Source organism: Cervus canadensis, chromosome 4, assembly GCF_019320065.1.
Source record: "Cervus canadensis isolate Bull #8, Minnesota chromosome 4, ASM1932006v1, whole genome shotgun sequence".
Classification (NCBI taxonomy): Eukaryota; Metazoa; Chordata; class Mammalia; order Artiodactyla; family Cervidae; genus Cervus; species Cervus canadensis.
In genome coordinates this window covers 97,567,565-97,585,031 of record NC_057389.1, presented here as the reverse complement: position 1 = coordinate 97,585,031, position 17,467 = coordinate 97,567,565, and the positions used below count along the sequence as shown (strand labels likewise).

At 37.5% G+C, this 17,467-nt stretch overlaps 1 pseudogene; it reads right to left on the bottom strand.

The window, feature by feature from the left end:
• Window positions 1-5,427: 5,427 nt before the first annotated feature.
• Window positions 5,428-6,191, bottom strand: LOC122440961 (annotated as a pseudogene).
• Between the last annotated feature and the right edge of the window lie 11,276 nt (window positions 6,192-17,467).

The following is a 17,467-nucleotide window of genomic DNA, read 5'->3' as shown; positions in this document are numbered from 1 at the left end:
CTCAGTCTGCCCCTTTCAGTTGGCAGATGGGCCACGCTGGAAAGTCCACAAATGCATTACTCACATGTCTGGTTCCTAGTGCTCCTTCAGATGATCTCTTCTCTTGAGTTCCCTCTTAACCATGCAGCCTCAGAGCAGTCATATTTTCTCTATTGTGGCTGACTTCAAGAGGGAAAGCATGAGCTGCTGGGGCTCCTGAGGGACAGAACTTAAACTGACTGTCACTTTCCCATATTCTATTTGTCAATGTAAGTCTTAAGATCACACCAGCCTCAAGAGAGGGAGATGTATGCAAAGGAATGCACGTAGAGGGGTAATAAATGGATGGCATCCCAGTTTGGAGATCCTCTACCACAACCTAAATCTATTAAATAACCATAACCAAAAACATCCCCCCCACCCCAAACAAAAAGAACTGAAGACCTAGATGATTTCAGTGGTTCAGTTCAGTTCAGTCCCTCAGTCGCATCTGACTCTTTGTGACCCCATGGACTGCAGCACACCAGGCTTCCCTGTCTATCACCAACTCCTGGAGCTTGCTCAAACTCATGCCCATCAAGTCAGTGATGCCACCCAACCATCTCATCCTCTGTCATCCCCTTCTCCTCCTGGCTTCAATCTTTGCCAGCATCAAGGTCTTGTCCAGTGAGTTAGTTCTTCACATCAGATGGCCAAAGAATTGGAATTTCAGCTACAGCATCAGTCCTTCCAATGAATATTCAGGATTAATAGGATGGACTTTAGGATGGACTAGTTGGATCTCCTTGCAGTCCAAGAAACTCTCCAGAGTCTTCTCCAACCCCATAGTTCAAAAACATCAGTTCTTCGGTGCTCAGCTTTCTTTATAGTCCAACTCTCACATCCATACATGACTACTGGAAAAATCATAGCTTTGACTAGACAGACCTTTGTTGTCAACGTAATGTCTCTGCTTTTGAATATGCTGTCTAGGTTGGTCATAGCTTTTCTTCCAAGGAGCAAGTATCTTTTGAATTTCATGGCTGCAGTCACCATCTGCAGTGATTTTGGAGCCCCCAAAAATAAAGTCTGTCACTGTTTCTATTGTTTCCCCATCTATTTGCCATGTTGTGATGGGACTGGATGCCATGATCTTAGTTTTTTGAATGTTGAGTTTTAAGCCAACTTTCTCACTCTCTTCTTTCACTTTCATCAAGAGGCTGTTTAGTTCTTCTTTGCTTTCTGCCATAAGGGTGGTGTTATCTGCATATCTGAGGTTATTGATACTTCTCCCAGCAATCTTGATTTCAGCTTTTGCTTCATCCAGCCCAGCATTTCATATGATGTACTCTGCATATAAGTTAAATAAACAGGGTGACAATATACAGCCTTGACGTACTCCTTTCCCAATTTGGAACCAGTCCATTGTTCCATGTCCAGTTCTAACTGTTGCTTCTTGACCTGCATTCAGATTTCTCAGAAGGCAGGTCAGGTGATCTGGTATTCTCATCTCTTGAAGAATTTTCCACAGTTTGTCGTGATCCACACATTCAAAGGCTTTGGCATAGTCAATAAAGCAGAAGTAGATGTGTTTCTGGAGCTCTCTTGCTTTTTCAATGATCCAACAGATGTTGGCAATTTGATCTCTGGTTCCTCTGCCTTTTCTAAATCCAGCTCGAACATCTGGAAGTTCACAGTTCACATATTGCTGAAGCCTGGCTTGGAGAATTTTGAGCATTATCTTGCTAGCGTGTGAGATGAGTACAATTGTGCGGTAGTTTGAGCATTCTTTGGGATTGCCTTTCTTTATGATTGGAATGAAAACAGACCTTTTCCAGTCCTGTGGCCACTGCTGAGTTTTCCAAATTTGCTGGCATATTGAGTGAAGCACTTTCACAGCATCGTCTTTTGAAATAGCTCAACTGGAATTCCATCACCTCCCCTAGCTTTGTTCGTAGTGATGCTTCCTAAGGCCCGTTTGACTTCACATTCCAGGATGTCTGGCTCTAGGTGAGTGATCACACCATCGTGGTTATCTGGGTCATAAAGATCTTTTTCTATAGTTCTTCTGTGTATTGTTGTCACCTCTTCTTAATATCTTCTGCTTCTGTTAGGTCCATATCATTTCTATCCTTAATTGTGCCCATCTTTGCATGAAATATTCCCTTGGTATCTTTAATTTTCTTGATGAGGTCTCTAGTCTTTCCCATTCTATTCCAAAGAATAGCAAGGAGAGATAAGAAAGCCTTCCTCAGTGATCAATGCAAAGAAATAGATTTCAGTGGTAAGTCCTATCAAATATTTAAGGAAGAAAGCTTTCAATCTTGCATACCTAGTGGGCTTCCTCGCTTATCAGTTGGCTCAGTGATAAAGAATCCAGCTTCCAACACAGGAGACGCAAGAGACATGGGTTCAGTCCCTGGCTTGGGAGCATGTCCTAGAGAAGGAAATGGCAACCCACTCCAGTATTTTTGCTGGACAGAGGAAATTCGCACAGACAGAGGATCTTGGCAGGCTACAGTCCATGGGTCACAGAGTCAGGCATGACTGAGTGACTGAGCACACATATGCAAAAGCAAAAAAAGTCCTCAATAGAATATCAGTAAATAGAACCCTGGAAACACATAAAAGTGATAATAAATCATGGCCAAGTAGATTCTAAGAAATGCAAGTTTTTGAATGTTGATTCAAAAGTGAATCTATAACTCATCCTGTTAATGAAATAAATGAGTAAAAGCATATATAGTTATTTTATTAGATGCAGGGGGAAAAAATGACAAAACTTAACATCAATTCATGACCTAAATTCTCAGCACACTAGAAATAAAAGTGAATTTCCTCAGTTTGATAACTGCTGCTTGTGAAAAGCTACAGTTACCATCATACTAAGTAGTGATATACTGTATGCCACACTCACAACTTCTACTGAACATTATGCTGGGGGTTCTGTGTACTTCAATAAAGCATGGAAAATGAATAAAAGGCAAAAACATTGGAAGGAAGTCAATAAAACTGCCTTTGTTCATAGAAAATGTGATGGTCTACATAGATAATCCTAAAGAGTCTACAAAAAACTACCAAAATTAAAAAACAAGTTTAGCAAACTCACAGATATAAGGTCAAAAACAGAAATATTAATAATTTCATTTTTATACTAGCAATAAAAATTGGACTATAAAAATTTTAATTTACAATAGCATGAAAAAACATTAAATACATAGAAACACATCTAACAAAGGATACTAAAGACTGTCACACTGAAAATTATAAAACACTGCTAACAGAAATTAAAGGAGACCTTCTTTCACACATTAAAACTAGAGGCACATTGATTTTTTTTTTTAGATATGACATTTTTAAGAAGAAAAAAATAGAAATCCTTTACATTCCTTACACTAACAATAAAAATATCAGAAAGATAAATTAAGAGAACAATCCCATTTACCATTTCAACAAAAGAACAACATACCTAGGAATAAATCTACTTAAAGAGACAAAAGACTTGTATGCAGAAAACTATAAGACACTGATGAAAAAAAAATCAAAGACAACACAAATAGAGAGAGATACCATATTCTTAGATTGGAAGAATCAATACTGTCAAAATTACTATGCTTCCCAAAGCAATCTACATATTCAATGCAATCTCTATCAAATCACCAGTGGCATTTTTCACACAACTAGAACAAAAAAATTCACAATTTGTATGGAAATACAAAGACCCTGAATAACCAAAGCAATCTTGAGAAAGAAAGATGGAGCTGGAGGAAACAAACTCCCTGACTTCAAATTATACTACAAAGCCACAGTCATCAAGACAGTATGGCACTGGCACAAAAGCAGACATACAGACCAATGGAACAAAACAGAAATCCCAGAGATAAACTCATGCACCTATGGGCACCTTATCTTTGACAAAGGAGGTAAGAATATACAATGCAGAAAAGATAGTCTCTTCAACAAGTGGTGATGGGAAAACTAAACACCTATGTGTTTTTTAAAAAAATGAAATTAGAACACTTCCTAACACCATACACAAAAATAAACTCAAAGTGGATTAAAAACTTAAATGTAAGGCTGGAAACTATAAAGCTCTTAGAGGAAAACATAGGCAGTATACCTTTTGACATAAATTGTAGCAAGATTCTCTCTGACACACCTAGAATAATGGAAATAAAAATAAATAGATAGGACCTAGTTAAACTTAAAGGCTTTTGCACAACAAAGGAAACTATAAATAAGATGAAAAGACAACCTTCAGAATGGGAGAAAATAATTGCAAACAAAGCAACTGACAAAGGGTTAATCTCCAAAATATATAAGCAGCTCATACAATATAAGAAACACACACAGCCCAATCAAAAAATCGGCAGAAGACCTAACCAGACATTTCTCCAAAGAAGACATACAGATGGCCAATAACATGTGAAAAGATTAACATTAATAATTAAAACTATGATGAGATATCACCTTACACCAGTTAGAAAGGCCATCATCAAGAAATCTACAAACAATAAATCCTGGAAAGGATGTGGAAAAAAGGGAACCCTCCTATACTATTAGTGGGAATGCAAACTGATATAATCATTATGGAAAACAGTATGGAGATTCCTTTTAAAAACTAGGAATAATACTACCGCATGATCCAACAATCCCACTGTTGACCATATACTCTGAGAAAACCATAATTATAAAAGACTCATGTACCCCAATGCTCATTGCAGCAATATTTACAGTGGCCAGGACATGGAAGCAACCTAGATGTCCACTGACAGATGAATGGATAAAGAAGTTGTAGTACATATAAATGTACAATGGAATATTACTTGGCCACAAAAGGAACAAATCTGAGTCATTTGTAGTAAGGTAGATGAACCTAGAGCCTATTATACAGAGTAACATAAGTCAGAGAAAAACAACTATAGTATATTAATGTATATATATGGAATCTAGAAAATGGTTCTGATGAACTTAGTAGAGAACAGACTTGTGGATGCAGTCGGAGAAGGTAAGGGTGGGACAAACTGAAAAAGTAGCATTGACACTATCACATGTAAAATAGTTAATGGGTAGTTGCTAAATAACACAGGGAGTCTGGCCTGGCACTCTGTGATGACCTACAGGGGTGGGAAGGGAGTAAGAAGGAGGTTCATGAGGTAAGGGATGTGTGTGTGTGTGTGTGTGTGTGTGTATACATATATATATAATTATAACTGATCCTCACTGTTGTACAGCAGAAACCAACACAAAATTGTAAAGCAATTTTCCACCAGTTAAAAAATTAATTTAAAATTTTAAATTTAAAATTTTAAAAATAAAATAAATACAAAATGGATTGATTTTCTCCCAGAACATCAAACCACAACCTCATTGTAGTTTCAACATCTCCTAGGGATATGAAATTTTATTGTTTTTGTGTGTCATTATCTTTAATTAAATACAGACTTTTCCAATCATGTCACCTAGAGATCATTTTATCCATTGTTGTTTGGCTATGAGTCTCTTGTCTCTCTCCTCAGCAATGGTAAGGTGGATACTCTTTCCATGGGGAAGAGAGATCCATGGTGTTGCCTTTGTCAATAATGAAAATGTTGGAAAATCCAGTGTCAAAGCTGTTGCCACTGGCATCTTTCACATGAACTACAAAAGAACCAGGGTGTCTCTCACAGTTGGTGATCACATCCATTCTTTCCAGGTTAGCACCTCCAGAAACCATGCACAGGTTACCAGTGTCAAATTAGATGAAATCAGTAATCTTGCCAGTCACCAAATCAATCTGAATGGTGTTCACCTTGATGAGAGACTCAAGGTGGCTGATGGTGCAAACATCATGGGTCATCAGATGCAGGATTCCTTTTGCCCCACAAAGATCTTTCTCACTTTGTACAACTTACACCTGGCCTCTTTGGGTGTAATGCAATGAACAGCAAAAGATGAAAATTCTCTCCAGTCTTGTCAATGCTAATGATATCCATAAAACCAGCAGAGTAGGTTATATCAGTGCAGACCTTGCCATCAATCTAAATGAAACACTGCATACAAATCTTCTTTATTTCTTCTCCTGTCAAAGCATACTTAAGTCTGTTCCTTAGGAAAATTACTAGGAGAAGACATTCCCTTAGCTCATGGGGACCAGTAAAAGGATGAGAAGCAAACACACCAGTTAGTTTATCTGGCATCCAATGATTTGGAGCTGTTACACACTTCAGGTGCTTCTTGAGACCATGAGCCATGACTGCACTGGGCATAAAAGAGCTAGGAGAGTGAATTTTAAATATGTAACCTGAAATTTCAGTAGTAGTCTTCTTCTGTTTCCTTCCCTCCAAGCGAAGATGGCCTGGCTTTAAATAAATCCTTTCTTTTCTTTTGCTAGTAACTTCTTCCCTACTTTCCTTCTACCTATAAAAACCTTCCATTTTAAGCAACTCCTTGAGCATCCCTCTATTTACTAGATTGGATGCTGTCTGACTACTGAGTTGTTGAATAAAGATAATTAGATCTCCCCATCAAAAGAAAGAAATGAAAGGAGACTAATACTAATAGAAATACATACCACATTCATGAATCAGAAGATTCAATAATGTTAAGCTATCAAGCTTCCTCAAACTGATATTCAAATTCAACTTGCAGTTGACCCTTGAACAACCCAGATTTGGACTGAGCAGATAGGCAGATTTTTTTCCAATAAATACAGACTACAGAACTTTATAGTCACAGTGGGTTGATTCTGCCAATACAGAATGATGGACACAGAGGGACATCTGTAAAGTTATACTCAGATTTTCCACTTCAAGGACTGTTGTTCAATGATCAACTGTTGCAGGAAGGGAAACCCCTTCCAGGGCCCAAGACTGGGCTCTTGCCTAATACTCAGAAATGAATTGTCTGAGGAGACACACATACTGACAAAACAAGAGACTTTATTGGGAAGGGATGCCTGGGCCTCAAGCCTCAAGTTCAAAATGAAGATAACAAGTGATGAAGGAGTTAAGAAAGATTGCTGTTAGAAATGCAAGTCACTGTGACAAAGATCTAGGGTCTCCTGCATTGCAGACAGATTCTTTTTTTTTTTTTTTAATTGAAGGATAATTGCTTTACAGAATTTTGTTGGTTTTTTGTCAAGCATCAACATGAAACAGGCAGATTCTTTACTGACTGAGCCACCAGGGAAACCAGGAAACTGTAAAGACTGCTCAAAATTAAACCACTCAATTATCAAGGTGAAACTGAGCTAAACGCAAAAAATACCAAACTAAATAAAGCAGAAGAACAAACAAGTAATCTAGAAGAGAGAATAATGGAAATCATCCAATCAGAACAGCAGACAGAACGACAAATTTATTAATTTAGCCATACTACATGACTTGTAGGACCTTAGTTCCCTGATGAGGGATTGAATGTAGGTCCCCAACAGTGGAAGCACGGAGTCCTAATCACTGGACCAGGGAATTCCCAGAAAGAAATTTTTTTTTTAAAAATGAAAACAATATACACAATTACTGGCAATCCCACTGTGGCTGTGAAACCATAGCTTTCACTGTATAGACTTTTGTTGGCAAAGTGATGTACATATATGTACACGTATAACTGAATCACATTGCTATACACCTGAGACTAACACACACTGTAAATCAACTATACTTCTATTAATTTTTTAATAAAACACAAAAGGAAAAGCAAAAAGAAGAAAGGAACTAAGAAGAAATACAAAATCAACTGGAAAACAAGCTTTAAAATGACAATAAGTATGTACTTATTGATAATTACTTTAAATTACTTTAAATGTTCCAATTAAAAGACATGGAGTGGCAGATTGGATAACAAAACAAGAAGCTACAATACGCTGCCTACAGGAGATTCACTTTAGGGAGAAAGACACACATGGATTTAAAGTGAATGGATAGAAAATGCAAATGGAAAATAGCAAGAAAGTAAGGATATCAATACTCTTATCAGATAAAATAGAATTTAAAACAAAGACCATAAAGGAAGACACTACAACATGATAAAAGGATCAATACAAAAAGAGGATCTAAAAGAACAAAAGAAGAAAAAAAAACAAAAAATAAATAAATAAATAAATAAAAATAAAAAACAAAAAGAGGATCTAACACTCATCAATGTATATGTACCCAATATAGGAGCACACAAGTATATTTTTAAAAGTACTAACAGACGTATAGAAATAACTGATGGGAATGCAATGATGGTAGGACATCCCACTTTCATCAATGGACAGGTCTTCAAGTTAGAAAATCAGTATGGCAACAGAGATCCTAACTGCCATAATAGAATAGTTAGGCTTAATATCTATAGGAAACTACATCCAAGAGAAACAGGATTTACATTCTTTTCAAGGGCACATGTAACATTCTCTAGGATAGATGACATACTAGGACACAAAACAAGCTGTAACAAATTTAAGAGGATAGTGATTATTTTAAGCATCTTTTCCAACTACAATGGCATAAAACTAAAAATCAACCACAGAAAGAGAAACAAGAAAAAAATTAGATTGCATGAAGACTAGCAACAAGATACCGAAAAACCAATGTCAATAATGAAATCAAGAGAAAATTTTTTTAATGCTACCAAAGCACCCAACAATGAAAACACAACCATACAAAGTCTATGGCATGCAGCAAGAGCAGTTCTAAGTGAGAAGTTCATAGCAATACAGCCCTTCCTCAAATATAAAAAGAAAAAGAAAAATCTCAATAAACAACCTAACTTAGCACTTAAAAGAACTAGAAAAAGAAGAATGAATAAAACCTAAAGTCAGCAGAAGGAAGGAAATAATAAAGATCAGAGATGAAATAAATAAAATAGAGGTTAAAAGATAGGGAAAAAATCAATAAAACCAAGAACCAAAATCAACAAACTTCTGGCCAGCTTCACACTGTGAGGACCCAAATAAACAAAATAAGAAATAAAACAGGATAAAAATAAACAACCAATACTACAGAAATGTGAAATACCATGAGACAATATTCTGAACGGTTATATGCCAAGGAATGGAAAATCCAGAAGAAATGGACAAGTTTCTAGAAACATGCAACCTGCCAAAACTGAATCAAGAAAAACACATAATTTCAACAGACTGATCACCAGAAGAGAAATATAATCTGTAATTTTAAAACTCCCTGAAAACAAGACCAGATGGCTTCACTGGGGAATTCTACCCAACACACAAAGAACTTATACCTATCTTTCTCAAACTCTTCCAAGAGATTGAAAAGAGGGGAGAACTCCCAAAGTCATACTATGAAGCCACCATCACCCTGATATCAAAACCATACAAGGACAAAAAAAGAAAATTACAGGCCAATATCTTTGATGAATATAGATGCAAAAATCCTCAACAAAATATTAGCAAACTGACTCCAACAACATATAAAAAGGATCATACACCATGATCAAGTTGGATTCACCTTAATCCACCTTGGATATCCAAATAGCCAGGGTTATAAGGATATTTTAACATATGCAAATAAATCAACATGATATAACACATCAACAAAAGAAAAGACAAAAACTACACGATCATCTCAATAGATGCAAGGAGAATTATTTGATAAAGTTCAACACCAGTTCATGAAAAAAGCTCTCACCAAAGTGGGTGTAGAGGGAACATATTTCAACATAATAAAAGTCACTTATGGCAAACTCATAGCTGACATAATACTAAATCACAAAAAGGTGAAAATTTTCTCACTAAATTCTGGGAAAAGACAAGAATGCCCACTCTCACCACTTCTATTCAACACAGTATTGGAAGTCCTAGCCACAGCAATCATACAATAAAAAGAAATAAAATATGTCCAAATCAAAAGGGAAAGGTAAAGTTGTTACTATATGCAGATAACATGGCACACTTTATAGAACACCCTGAAGACTCTATAAAAACTACTAGGCTTGTCAATGCAGGTAGCAGGACACAAGATTAATATACATAAATCGGTTGCATTTCTTTATGTGAGGCTGTCACGGCTAATGCCATGACAGGAAGCCTAGATTAGGAGTAGGCCTGGTTTCCTGGGGTAACATAATTATCAGGCCTCCTGGAGCCAGCCAATCAACATATGCCTAGCCAGAAAAAAGGGAACCTATCAGGGGAAAGCTGAAAGCCCCACCTTGGGCCAACAAAAATTACCTTGCAACTGTGTAACCAATCCGCTTGCGCCAACTACCTACTGTGTAACCAATCCGCTTGCGCCAACTACCTGCTGCTTTTTTTTGACCTAATAAATACCCGAGAGAACTGGGGCTCGGGGCCTTTCACCCTCACACACTTGGTGAGGGCGGGAGGCCCTGGCTCGAGTCAGTAATAAATTCCCCTATTGCAAGTTGCATTGTTTCGAGGAGTCTTCTTTCCCGACCGGGGACTTGGACTATGGGCAGAACACTTTACACTAACAATGAAATATCAGAAAAAGAAAGTTAAAAAGCATTTAAAACTGCATCAAAAAAAATAAAATACTTAGTAACAAACCTAACCAAGGGAGTGAAAGACTTACACACACAGAAATATAGAACAGTTATAGGAGAAATCAAAGCTGATTCAAGGAAAAATATCCCATGCTCTTAGACTGGAAGAGTTAATATAGTTTAGCAATACTACCCAAAGGCATCTACAGATTTAATGCAATTCCTACAAATTACCCATGACATTTTTCACAGAACCAGAACAAATAATCCTAAAATTTATTGGAACCATGAAAGACCCAGAATTTCCCAAAAATCCTGAAGAAAAAGAACAAAGCTAAAAGCATAACCCTTCCACACACTTCAGACAATACCACAAAGCTAAAGTAATCAAGACTGTATGGTATTGGCACAAAAACAAACCAAAAAAAAAAAAACAAAAAACAATGAATCAACAGAATTGTTGTTCAGTTGCTAAGTCATGTTCAACTCCTTGCATTCCAGGTTCCTCTGTCCTCCACTGCCTCCCAGAGATTGCTCAGATCCACATCCATTGAGACAGTTGTGCTATCTAACCATCTCATCTTCTGCCATCCCCTTCTCCTTTTGGCTTCACACTTGCCCAGCAACAGGTTCTTCTCCAATGAGTTGACCCTGGGCATCAGATGGCCAAAATACAGGAGTTTCAGCTTCAGCATCAATCCTTCCAATGAATATTTAGGGTTAATTTCCTTTAGGATTGACTGGTTTGATCTCCTTGCAGCCCAAGGAACTCTCAAGAGTCTTCTCCAGCCCCAGCACTGGAAGGCATCTATTTTTCAGCACTCAGCCGACTCTACAGTCCAACTCACACCTGTACATGACTACTGTAAAAGCCATAGCTTTGATTATGCAGACTTTTTGTCAGCAAAGTGATGTCTCTGCTTTTTAATATGGTCTAAGTTTGTCATAGCTTTGCTTCCAAGGAGCAAGCATCTTCTAATTCATGGTTGCAGTCATGTCCACAATGATTTTGGAGCCCAAGAAAATAAAATCTGTTTTTTTTTTTAATTTTATAAATAAAAAATGTTTCCACTTTTTCCCCATCTATTTGACATGAAGGAAAGGGACCAGATGCCATGATCTTAGTTTTTTGAATACTGAATTTCAAGTCAGCTTTTTCACTATTTTCTTTCACCATCATCAAGAGGCTCTTTAGTTCCTCTTAACAACTGGCCATTGGAGTGGTATCATCTGAATATTTGAGGTTGCTGATATTTCTCCCAGCAATCTTGATTTCAGCTTGTGATTAATCCAGTCTGACATTTTGCAAGATGTACTCTGAATTTAAGATAAATAAGCAGGGTAACAATATACAGCCTTGATGTACTCCTTTCCCAATTTGGAACCCAGTCTGTAGTTCTATGTCTGGTTCTAACTGCTGCTTCTTGATGTACATACAGGTTTCTCAGAAGGCAAGTAAGGTGATCTGGTATTCCCATTTCTTGAAGAATTTTCCACAGTTTGTTATGATCCACATACTCAGCGACTTTTGTATAGTAATGAAGCAGAAGTAGGTGTTTTTCTGGAATTTCCTTGCTTTCTCTATGATCCAGCAAATGTTGGCAATTTGATCGCTAGTTCCTCTTCTTTTTGAAATCCAACTTGTACATCTGGAAATTCTTGGTTCACATACTGCTGGAGCCTATCTTGAAGAATTTTTAGCATAAATTTACTAGCATGTGGAAATGAGCACAATCATACAGTAGTCTGAACATTCTTTGACATTTCCTTTCTTTAGGATTGGAATGAAAACATATTTTCCAGTCCTGTGGCCATACTGAGTACAGCACTTTAACAGCATCATCTTCTAGAATTTGAAATAGTTCAGCTGGAATTCCATCACCTCCACTAGCTTTGTTTGTAGTAATGCTTCCTAAGACCTACTTGACTTCACACACCAAATGTCTGGCTCTAGGTGAGTCATCACAACATTGCGGTTATATGGGTCATTAAGATCTTTTTTGTATAGTTCTCCTGTGTGTTCTTGCCACCTCTTCTTAATCCCTTCTACTTCTGTTAGGTCTTTGACATTTCTTTCCTTTATTGTGTTCATCTTTGAATGAAATGTTCCCTGCGTATCTCGTTTTCTTGAAGAGATCTCTAGTCGTTCTCATTCTATTGTTTTCCTCTATTTCTTAGCATTGTTCACTTATTCTCTGGAACTCTACATTCAGTTGGGTCCTTTTTTTCTTTGAGATATTTGATTTAGGTCATACCTGAATGGCCTAGCAGTTTTCCCTTTATTGTTGTTTAGTTGCCAAGTTGTGTCCAACTCTTTTTTGACCCCATCATGGACTGTAGCTCACCAGGCACCTCTCTCCATGGGATTTCCCAGGCAAGAATACTGGAGTGGGTTGTCATTTCCTTCTCTAGGGGATCTTCTCCACCCAGGGATTGAACCTGTGTCCCCTGCTTTGGCAGGTGTGTTCTTTACCACTGATCCACCAGGGAAGCGCTAGTGGTTTTCCCTACTCTCTTCAATTTAAGCCTGAATTTTGCAACAAGGAGCTCATGATCTGAGCCACAGTCAGCTCCAGGTCTTGATTTTGCTGACTGTATAGTTTCTCCATCTTCAACTGCAAAGAATGTAATCAATCTGATTGCAGTATTGACCATCTGACGACGCCCCTGTGTAACACCATCTCTGTGTTTGCTACGGCCAGAGTGCTCTCTTGACAAAACTCTGTTAGCCTTTGCCCTGCTTCATTTTGTACTCCAAGGCCATACTTGTGTGTTACTCCAGGTATCTCTTGACCCCCTACTTTTGCATTCCAATCCCCTATGATGAGAAGGGCATCTATTTTTCGTGTTAGTTCTAGAAGGTCTTGTAGGTCTTCATAGAACCAGTCAACATCAGCTTCTTTGGCATCAGTGGTTGGGGCACAGACTTGGATTATTATGATGTTGAAATGTTTCCCTTGGAAATGAACCAAAATCATTCTGTCCTTTTTGAGATTGCACCCAAGTACTGCATTTTGGAACTTTTTGGTGACTATGAGGGATACTGCAATTCTTCTATAGGATTCTTGTCCACAGTAGTAGATTTAATGCTCATCTGAATTAAATTCACCCATTCCCATCCATCTTAGTTTACTGATTCCTAAGATGTCAGTGTTCACTCCTGCCATCTCCTCTTAACCATGTCCAGTTTACCTTAATTCATGGGCCTAGCATTGCAGGTTCCTACGGAATATTGTTCTTTATAGCATCAGACATTACTGTCACCACCAGACACATCCACAACTGAGCATCATTTCCACTTTGGCCCGGCCACTTCATTCTTTCTGGAGCTATTAGTAATTGCCCCCTACTCTTCCCAGTAACATATTGGACACCTTCCAACCTAGGGGGCTCATCTTCCAGTGTCATATCTTTTTGCCTTTTCCTACTGTTCATGGGGTTCTCACAGCAAGAATACTGAAGTGGTTTGCCATTCCCTCCTCCAGGGAACTATGTTTTGTCAGAACTCTTCACTATGACCTGTCCATCATGGGTGGTCCCACACACCATGACTCAGGTTCACTGAGTTACACAAGCCCCTTCACCACAACAAGGCTGTGATCCATGAAGGGGAAACAGAATAGAGAGCCCAAAATAAATTCACACACCTACAATTTATCAATCTTTGATGAAAGAGGAAAGACTATACAATGAATGAAAGATAGGCACATTGTGTTGGGAAAGATGGACAACCACCATAAATCAATGAAGTTAGAACATGTTTTCCCACCATACTCAAAAATAAACTCAAAATGGCTTACAGACTTACATATAAGATGTAACACCATAAAACTCCTAGAAGAGAACATATGCAAAACATTATCTGACATATATCATAGCATGTTTTCTTGTCAGTCTCCCAAGCAAAAGAAATAAAAGCAGAAACAAAGAAGTAGGACCTAATTAAACTTGCAAGCTTTTACACAGCAAAGGAAACCATAAACAAAATGAAGACAGTCCACAGAATGGGAGAAAATATGAACAAACAATGCAACCAACAAGGGATTAATCTCCAAAATACAAACAGCTCATGCAGCTCTGTGTCAGAAAAAAAAAGTCAAACAATAGGTACCTTATTTTTCACAAAGGAGGCAAGAATATACAATGGGGCAAAGACAGCATCTTCAATAAATGGTGCTGGGAAAACTGGACAGCCACATGTAAAAGAACGAAATTAGAACATTTCCTAATACCATACACAAAGATAAACTCAAAATGGATTAAAGACCTAAATTTAAGACCAGAAACTATAAAACTCTTAGAGGAAAGCATAGGCAGAACACTCAATGACATAAATGAAAGCAAGATCCTCTATGACCCACCTTCTAGAGTAATGGAAATAAAAACAAAAGTAAACAAGTGGGATCTGATTAAACTTAAAAGCTTTTTGCACAGCAAAGGAAACTATAAACACGGTGAAAGGACAACCCTCAGAATGGGAGAAAATAATAGCAAATGAAACAACTGACAAAGGATTAATTTCCAAAATATACAAGCAGCTCATACAACTCAATACCAGAAAAACAAACAGCCCAAACAAAAAGTGGGAAAAAGACCTAAACAGACATTTCTCCAAAGGAGACATACAGATGGCTAACAAACACATGAAAAGATGCTTAACATCACTCATTATTAGAGAAATGCAAATCAAAGCTACAATAAGATATCACCTCACACCAGTCAGAATGGCCATCATCAAAAAGTCTACAAACAAGAAATGCTGGAGAGGGTGTGGAGAAAAGGGAATGCTCTTGCACTGTTGGTGGGAACATAAATAGATATAGCATTATGGAAGACAGTATGGAGATTCCTTAGAAAACTAGGAATAAAACCACCCAGCAATACCACTCCTAGGCATATACCCTGAAGAAACCAAAATTGAAAAGGATACATGTATCCCATTGTTCATTGCAGCACTATTTACAATAGCTAGAATATGGAAGCAACCTAGATGTCTGTTGACAGATGAATGGATAAAGAAGTTGTGGTACATATATACAATGGAATATTACTCAGCTATAAAAAGGAACACATTTGAGTCAGTTCTAATGAGGTGGATGAACCTAGAGTCTGTTATACAGAGTGAAGTAAGCCAGAAAGAGAAAGATAAATACTGTATTCTAACACATATATACGGAATCTAGAAGAATTTATTTACAGGGTGGGAATGGAGAAACAGACATAAAGAATAGATTTATTGACATGGGGAGAGGGGAGGAGAGGGTGAGATGTATGGAAAGAGTAACATGGAAACTTACATTACCATGTGTAAAATAGATAGCCAACGGGAATTTGCTGTACGGCTCAGGAAACTCAAACAGGGGCTCTGTATCAATCTACAAGGGTGGGATGGGGAGGGATATGAGAGGGAGGTTCTAAAGGGAGGGGATATATGTATGCCTATGGCTGACTCATGTTGAGGTATAACAGAAAACAACAAAATTCTGTAAAGCAATTATCCTTCAATTAAAAAAGAATTTTTTAAAAAGCCCAATCAAAAAATGGGCAGAAGATCTAAATAGATATTTCTCCAAAGAAGACATACAGATGGCCAAAAAGCACATGAAGTGATGTTTAACATCACTAATTATTAAAGAAATGTAAATCAAATCTACAGTGAGGTATCACCTTACACTTGTCAGAATGGCTATCATCAAAATTCACAAACAATAAATGCTAGAGAAGGTGTGGAAAGGAGGGAACACTCATACACTCTTGATGAGAATGCAAGTTGGTGCAGTCGCTATGGAAAATAGTATGGAGGTTCAATTTTTTTTAAAAGACTTGCATAGAATGTTGTATAGAAACTTGATTGAAAATAGCCCCAAACTGGAAACAATCCAAATGTTTATCATCAAGTAAACAAATAAATTGCATTTATTCATACAATGGAATAGTACTCAGCAATTAAGTGAATCAAAGTACTGATACATGTAACAACATGGATGATAAACATCATGATGAGTGAAAGAAGTCAGGAAAAAAAAGTATCTGTAATCCATTTACATGAAGCTCTAAGACAGCAAACTAAGCTGTGATGTAGTTGTCAGAACAGTTCTTGCCTTGGAAAAATGGAGTTTAATTCAGTTTAGTTGGGAAGTCACATGTGGAAACTTCTTGGGATAATGGAAATGTTCTCTATTGATTGAGATGGCAATTACACGGGTGTATAAACAAATAAATAATAATTGTAGGTAGATAGATACAAAGTAAAATACAAAATGCAAAGCAAACTTGTAAATTTCTTGAGCAGAAAAAAACATTAATCTTATTCTAGACAATAGGGAAAAACAAACTGGGCCACTTCTTATAATGTCTCTGAAGAGTATAGTAAAGTGTTAGTCAGTCATGTCCGAAACTTTGAGACCCCTTGGACTGGCAGGCTCCTGTCCATGGGATTTTCCAGGCAAGAACACTGGAGTGGGTTGCCATTTCCTTCTCCAGGGGATCTTCCTGACCCAGAGATTGAACCTGGGTCTCTCGCATTACAGGCAGACTCTTTATCCTGAAGAGCATGAATGAAACTTAGACTGTCACCCACAATTGGCAGAAAACTGTAAGCTATATAACAAATCGTCGTAAACCATAAGCACCCTCTGCATTTCACTATGTAAACTGTTCTATAACATACCTCTGTGCCTCATTCCATTGTTAGAGAGACCCAGGTTCACAAACTGCTCTTATATGCACAATAAATGCTTACTAAATACAATTTTACTAATCTGGTGGTTCTAATTTTGCTACTTCTGGAGTTACAGGTATATAAACACACAAATAGGACAAATAAAGCATTCGTGTTAACTACATGACACTTAAGTCTACTAGTTTGCAAACTGAGCTAGAGAATCAGTGGGATGAGGAATAGCACTCCCCAACCCTTCTGATCCATTACAAGTTGGATGGTTGCATTATATGTTCTTAGGAACAGATGCATGTTTAAGGCTCTTTATTGGATATAGATACCAGAAAAAGAAAGAAAACAATGACACCAATGACCATCTTCCCAACTCCTTATTTGGTCCAATAAAGGCCCTTTTCCAGG